The sequence below is a fragment of the Corvus hawaiiensis genome, chromosome Z (genome assembly GCF_020740725.1).
Source record: "Corvus hawaiiensis isolate bCorHaw1 chromosome Z, bCorHaw1.pri.cur, whole genome shotgun sequence".
Lineage (NCBI taxonomy): Eukaryota > Metazoa > Chordata > Aves > Passeriformes > Corvidae > Corvus > Corvus hawaiiensis.
The window spans coordinates 30,765,811-30,773,838 of NC_063255.1; positions in this window are offsets into that span (position 1 = coordinate 30,765,811).

Genomic DNA, 8,028 nt, shown 5'->3' on the forward strand with positions numbered 1-8,028 from the left:
GTGGGAAATGTGTTTCCTTGGGAGGAGTTTTGGGTTGGCCTGCTCATCTGGGCTCACCTTGACATCAGAACTGCAGTTTGTGTCCTTTCCATATTCTTCCCACCTTGGCTCCATTCAGGAAATGGAGTATGTCAGATGTGTCCCTCAGATCATAGAATCACAGAATATCTTGAGTTGGAAGGGACGCACAATGATCACTGATGTCCTGATGTCCTGCACAGGACACCCTAGCAAGCCCACCCTGTGCCTGAGGGCATTGTCCAAATGTTCCTTGAACTCAGACAGGCATGGGGCAGTGACCACTTTTGTGAGGAGCCTGTAATTCAAGACTCTGAGTGCTTTCTGTCTCAAATAAACCAGTACCCATTCCTCAACACAAAAAAAATTGGTTTTTGGCAGTGATGTCTCCTACAAAGCCATAAAGAAAATAAAGCACTTCTGCACCAACAGAAATAATGACCTATTACATGAGATAATACAAATCAAGTGTTTACACATAGTGTAAGAGGGATGAGTCAGTGCCTGGAAGAGTTGATGATATGTTTATTCCATAGAGCTGGGGTCTCAACTATGAAAATCACCGGGTGATTACATTTAATTATTTGACTATTTAGGTGTTCAAATTTGGAGACAAACTCATCAGCAGACACAGATGTAAAGTAATGCTTTTTAAAGCAACAAAGCCGCAGCTTTTTGGGCTGCAACATTCCCATCTGCAGCAGTGGGCTGCAAGGACCAATTTGGAGTATACCAGGCATTCACTTAAGGCCTTTCCCCAGACAGAACGGGAATATTCTGCAAAAATGTTATCCCTTTCCAGTGCTTATCTATTCCCAAAAGTTTCTAAATGATGCCAGAAGGAGTGTGGATAGTGTCTATTCTCTTCTAAAGAAGAAATCTGAATGAGAAGTGTTTGGCATACTGTATAGGGTTTTATTTAGGAAAGTTTTAAACAAAACTGGCTTATTTGTTTTGGTAGGTTGTGCTTTTATCTTTTATAGAGAGAGAGAAAGAAACAGAAATGAAGTAAGAGAAGGAAAATTGGGGTGGAGTGATTTTACTCATATTAGTCAAACTGGAATTCATAGGAGATATGTATATATGCCTGCATGAAGAATCTTCTCTTCAAATTGATTCAAAGGAAAAGCATTAAATCATGCAAAATGAGAAATGTGGAAATGGCTGAAGTTACAGTCCTTGACTATTTTGCTTTCTTTCTTAAGAGAGAAACCATATGTTATGTCAGACAGTGAAAGCTAACTTAATATATACCAAAGAGTATAATATGACTACTGTAAAAACCCACAGGTTGTGAACTGTATTTTATAATGGGATTTGAAGAAAGTAATTGCTTTATGTAAGCTAAGGAAACATCAGACACAATGGTAAACAGCATGTAATTTGTTAAAGGGAAGAATCACTCAGGGTTCTGTGGGCAGGCTGTAACTCAGAATCCCTGGTGGTACTGGCAAGTTCATATGGGTTTAACCACAGTGCCTCAACCTATCAGGTGCATATGGCAAAGAGAGGCACACCTGGATAAAGCCACTAAGGTGCTTCACCTTGGGGTGTTTGTCTCTCCCCTTTTATGTTGCTTCCACCATGTCTCCTAGCTTTGGAAGGCTCTATTGCCATGTAGAATATTCCCTCCAGGCACTCTTGAGTCAAAATGGTTCCCTCGTCACTCTCTGGACAGTTATAGAACTGGGGTTTCTGGTGTTACGGTTGCTGGTGTCATCAGGGGAAACCACAGGGCGCTTGAACCTTGGGCATCTTGCCTCCACAAAGGCCATTCACAATAATATCACAAAGTCCTAGCTACTGTCAGCCCCCAGCTTTCCTCTTTGTCCTTCAGCTGCTGATAAGCAACGTCAGAGGTGATCAATGTTCTCCTTTGACAATAGCACTGTGCTCTTTCTAGAAGGTCTGTGGTGTTGTCCACTGCCACAGCAGATAGAATCTATGTTCCTCACAAGCAGAACTTATGCCCTCTGAGAGAAACAACTGTGTGAGCCAGCATGCCAGCAGTCTTGAATTCAGGTTGTTCCTGGGACACTAGGAAAAGGAACTTAGTGGGTGCTTATCTGATTTCCCTCCATGGTTATTACTGCGCAAAGTGGTCCATCAGGAATCTAGGAGTGTTATGAATACAGTGAATGATTTGTCATGACTTCCCCAAAGAGCTGGATGAATATTGGCTGCCAAATTCTCTTGCTGTGTCCTTCCAAGATTGAACTACCTCCTTGCAAGGAAAGGACAGGTTTTCAGCTTGCCCAGGGGATTTCTTCCCAGTAGAAACCTGGACCAGAAAGATAATCACCAAATCACATGGCTGAACAAAGATATGAACCCATATTCTTGAGTATGAAGCTTCCAGACAAACCTCACACCAATTTACCTCTTCTTTAACAAGTCTAATATAAATTAAAATGATATATTTTATTAAAATCATACATGTATTCATTTAAAAATTGAATTATGTGGTCTCATCTGGAACATTCACAGTATGCAGAGCAGGGCTAATTGCTGTGGAACCAGCTCAAAGTCACTTTGGCAGAAGACTTAGAGTTCACTGTTACAAGCACCATGTTTGTTGTGCTGTCCACATGGCTTCAGATGTATCCTTCTGTGGAAGTAAAAGAAGAAAAGGAATCCCAACAAGCCAGGAAAATGCTTTTTAGTGCATGACAGTGCTGCAGAGAGACAACAAAATAGCAGAAGGATGCGGTTTTCCTGATATTTCTGTGGTATGATAGTGTTGGTGGCTTGCTGTAACAATTGCTGAATCCCAGTGCTCAAACCACCACTGCCTGGTGCAAATCCCAACTTGCTTATTTGGGTGACTGAGCATTGACTTGAGGGGAGACAGTATGACTTGTTGAATCATTATAATCCTTACAAATCTATGTCGTGCCCAAATCAGGTCCCCACTTTTCTCATACATTTATGCCCACAGATAGGTCCTCTTTGTTACAACATGGCTATGCTAGTTTACACTGCCTTAGGTTCTCACATATTATTTTGACTTTCATTATTCCCTGTAAGACTCCCTGGAGTGGGGAGATCTGTTTTACCCCCTTTTTTTTTCAATTTTTGTGATGCCCTGCTTAGTTATTAGGTAGTGAGGCTCAAAAGGGAAGACAAACTAGGGTGACTTTTTATAGCTATTGAATTTTTAGGACAACCTGTATCACACCAGTCTCAGGCTCAGGAAACACAGGAACATTTTTAGCTTCAGTTCATAGCTTAAAAATGACTGAATGTCCCTCAATTCAGTTGTCAAACCTAGTGGGAGATCAAAAAGAAATGGAAATCAGGATGACTGTTTGGCATTCTGACTTAGTCAGTGAACAACAGTGGATATATCCTGATTCACATGACGTTTTTTTTTCTCTTAGTGATCAACGCCTTGCATTATCCATACTACGTTTTTGATCCTTGGCTCTGATCTAGAGTGAACAAAATTGTTCTGCATCTGTGAATGCTGGCATAATCTGAGCCATCAGTGTCCAGACACAAAAGATGTCTGCACCTCATATTGTATTGGCCCTCACTGCAAGTGAATGGTGCCTCTTCTCTCCTCATTATCCCCTTGGAGCTAATTATGCTCATTTATTCGTATGGTCACAGCTCTGCAACAGTCCATCTGTTACACAGACATGCTGATATTAAACAACCTGCTCTCCTGCACTGCCTGGGAGAAATTCAGGACACATGATTCCTTACCAGAAATTATTTTCTGATTTGAGAAGTGTCCATGTACTTGATATCTCTAAGAAAGAGGACTTTTTTAGTAGAAGAACTGGCAATGAAAATCTTCTTATGTGGAGCCCACTACAGCATGACCAATGAAACACACCGTCCTGAAAGTCAGCAGATGCTTTTAGTGAAATTTGGTAGTGAAAGAAAAATGTTGCATCATAAAACTGCTGGGAAAAGAAAGAAGGGTTTGGCTGTCTGTGTGGATAATGGCGAGCAGGATGGGGAGAAAGATCTTTGAGATGTTCTACTTGCAGGAGGATTTGAAATAAAAAAAAATATTGAGTATGAAAATCTTGTGCAAATGAGTATTCAGGGACTAAGGGGGTGGGGAGAATGCGGCTTTTAACAGTTACTAAGGTATTTTGACAGGGATTTCATATGGTCAAGATGACATACTGCATTGACCTCTTTAATTAGTCACCTGTGGGCTGATACGATTTCATGCACAGACCAGGTTGATGAGCAGGGGGCAACATTGGTAGGATGGACTGACCCCGTTTGCTTCCAAATCATAGGCAAGATCACCAGAAGATAGCAGGTCACTGTTCAAAACCAAGAAAATGATGTATTAGTTAATTAAAAAAATTACTGGCAAAGTTACTCTTTTCAAAGCATGCATTCATGTGCTGTTCTGTTAACTACCCCAGGACTCTCTGGGCTAGAAATAACCTCTGTCAAATGGAAGTACATAGTCTCATATGGCTTCAGGAATCTAGAATCTGGGTCAGAGAAAGGAACAGTAAACATTGTAAAGTTGATGATGTGTCATATATCCTGGCAGAAGAAAAATTCTTACCAGGAGCAGTAATACTAAAATTATTCCAATACTCCCTGTCAATTAATGTGAGGCCTCCACCTACACAGAATTTCAGGTTGCTGCTTTCTGTAAACACCTCTTCTCCAGATGTTAGTGCAATCTGGAATGTCAAAATCAAGTAGGAATTATGGATATATTTTGTCAGATATATTCTTGTGAAGAACAATGCTTGTATTGCCCTGAACCCCCACTGCCTGTAAAATTCAGCATGAAATGAGATCATGTGGCAATATCCAGGGGCAGGAAATACCAAGGCTTTTATGATAGCTCAGGTATTAGAGTCTATACAGCAAAGAGAAAGGATGATGCTCTCCACCACCCAGTGCTGGCCACAATACATTCCCATGAGAGGTGTGGAAAAGTTTTTATTCAGTTTTTATTAAGTGTAGAATGTAGAATTCTCTCAGACAGAACAGACTTGCTTTTTGGGCTGTGTCCTCAATAATGCTGCCCATGATTTTCCTGCACTGAAGGTCCTAATAAGTAGAATAAGAATTTGAGATCAGGGAAGACTCACTGCTTAAATGACTCTCAAAGTAAACCTGCTTGAGGTAAAGCTGCAAATTCCTCGCATCAAAATGTTTTGCTACTGACTGCAAGAGGACTGCTGTGGCTAGGCAGTGCCCTGGTCCCAAGTACTGGGACCAGAAATCACCACCTCATAGTTCCTATTAGAACTAGTTCCTACTCCTGTACAGATGTGTGGACTATGTCTGGGCTGTTGAATTCTAGTCACTCTTCTCCTTTATCTTAGTGATGCTTTTAAGGACAAATTAGTATCTGAAACTAAAAACACATAGTTCATTTTGTCATGACTTGCAAGAGGACCAGCCATCTTATTCAGAAATATCTGTATTTCATCAATAAGCAATAAAAGTTACAGATCAACATTTAACAGGTAACAGCAAATGTTAGAGGTAAGCAATAAATGTTGTGGTCTCTCCAGTGAGGAAGGAAGGTGTGGTGTCCCCCAGCTCATCCACTTTAACATGCAAAATCTTCTTCTCCCCCTTTCTTATTAGTCATATTGGAGTTTCTTGTTTGTTTGTTTTCTGGTTAAAATGTATGTAGAAAATGCCAGTCTGATGCCAAACAAAATAATCTAGTCTTATATGTTTCTGCTACCTCCCTTCAACAAAAAAACCCATAAAACCAAAACCCAACCACAAAAGTTTGACAAGCTGAGAACACGCAAATATCTTCCTAAAAAATATCTCATTTTGTTGTACACTTCTGGTCCCTGTGTCCATGCATGAGGTGCTGAATGCAATTTATCATTTATGGAATGCAATACAGAAAGTCAATAAATCTGTTTGGACATAGTCAAATGGTGCCCACCCTCCACCTGCTGGGGTGGGCCCACTTCTTGTTGTGGCTCACTGCTGCTCTCAGGCTGCTGCAGACAGAAGCATGCCATGCACAGCAAACAGCTTTCGTACGTGGCAGATTGGCCTGCTCTGGCTGGCTACAAAGCACAGTATGGTCAAACCAGCTGTGCTCACTATAGTTCTAACTGTGATCCAACTAATCAATGAGAAACTTATTCAAGTCCTCTCATGATGCTCTATTTATATTTGAAATCTCTGTTATGAAGGTCTTTTCGCAGCCCATGTTACAAATCTGACACTAGATACCTCTATCTCTGCCCTAATATTGCAGCTGCTTTTAAAATGAAAACCAGCTCCAATACATCCAGATGTCTGTGTGTTTCTACCCTGTGGGAATAGGGAAACAGAGACTGTGCTCAGGGCTTGGTGAACAAATTAAAACATTCCCTTTTTTTCGTTCTTGCCTTAAGTATATCTACTTGAACACCGAGTGTCATTGTGATCTCTCAAGTGAAGTGGGAAGGTGTTTGTGGTCTCCCTCAACCATCCACTTGAATGCGCAGATCTTGTTTCCTGTGAGGTAAGAAGACCTCATCTTTGCATCCTGTTTTTTACCCTCTTCAATCTGGGATGTAGCTGAAAGGCTGCGTTTTCACAGCAAGCCTTGACAAGGTGATAAAAATCAGTAGCTATGAGCTAAGATAGCCATGTTTTTTATTGATGTATGAACCATGTGCTAGAATATCGTGGCAAACTCTGTCCTTTGGAAGCAACTAATTTTCCTCAGTGTCTGAATTGGCCTTTCCTTTTTGTCAGCTAATAATTAGGCAGATTTTTGCTCACCTTGTTCTTACAGAATAAAGGCTAAGGAGAAGAAATTCTTTTGCAAGGTATATGCTAATCTTCTTTTGGTAGTTTAGGAAGTAATAATTGTGCTGGTGTCTGGTTTCTTGGGTCTCTTATTATGGGAGCAGAATCAGTTCATACTGCACTAAGATGAGATTTCCAAATTCTGAAGGCAGCTGCCTCGTATCATACCTGGGAAGGGGAAGGCATTTGCAGAAAAGGCCGCTAGAGCAATCCTTCCCTTGATTGTCAAGGGGCTTTGGAGAGTACAGAAGGTGAAGTATTTTTTTTTACCCACTGGCATTACGACACTTAAAGAGCAAAACCATTCCAATTCCCAGTTGCTGAAATTGGCATGCAAAGGCTGTGTGTGCCTGACTTTGCTTTTTCTAGAGGAAACACATGGTCTACCCAGTCACAGTGCGAGAGGCCAGGTATTTAGCCTGGCCTCCAGGCCACCTGAATAATGCACTAGGAATGGGACAACACAGTCTTTGGCTTCCTCCTATGCATTAAACCAGAAAGCAGCTCCAGAGATATGTTGCTCAGGGCCTTGCCATCTCTTTCAGGTGGTAGGTAACAACTGGATTATGATGGAGTAATTCAATCATCAGAGTGCAGAGTCTGAGTAATCAATCTATCGATGTCCAAGGCTGCACTGTCTTCGGGAATCTGGTGTCCCACCCTAAAGGGGAAGGGAGAACTCAAGACTTGCAGGTGCTTGTGGTTGAAAGGAACAACAGAAGTCAGAGGGTCTGCAAAAACTCAGTAAATTTTACTAGTAATGACACACTTTGAATGGAAATCTGTATACGTTAGACCCTGATGTCCTATAGAAGCACATGGCAGTGGGTTTTGGGTAACAGGGTAGGGTGAAAGGGAAGGAAGGAAGGACGGAGGGAAGGAAGGAAGGAAGGAAGGAAGGAAGGATGGAAGGGAGAGAGGAAGGGAGGGAAGGAAGGAAGGAAGGAAGGAAGGAAGGAAGGAAGGAAGGAAGGAAGGAAGGAAGGAAGGAAGGAAGGAAGGAAAGAAGGAAGGAAGGAAGGAAGGAAGGAAGGAAGGAAGGAAGGAAGGAAGGAAGGAAAGAGAAAAGAAGAAGTAGTTGGCATGTTCCTAATTCACAAAACACTGCAGAAATGTTCAGTTAAGAGCTGTGTGGAAAGGGAATCATGGTTGGGTTGGTAAGTAGATCACACAGCTTTTTTTTGGTTGGAACTCTCTTCCTGATGCTTTCATGGTGACCTGCCACCTCCAGGCAGAGGCAGTCCCACGTCA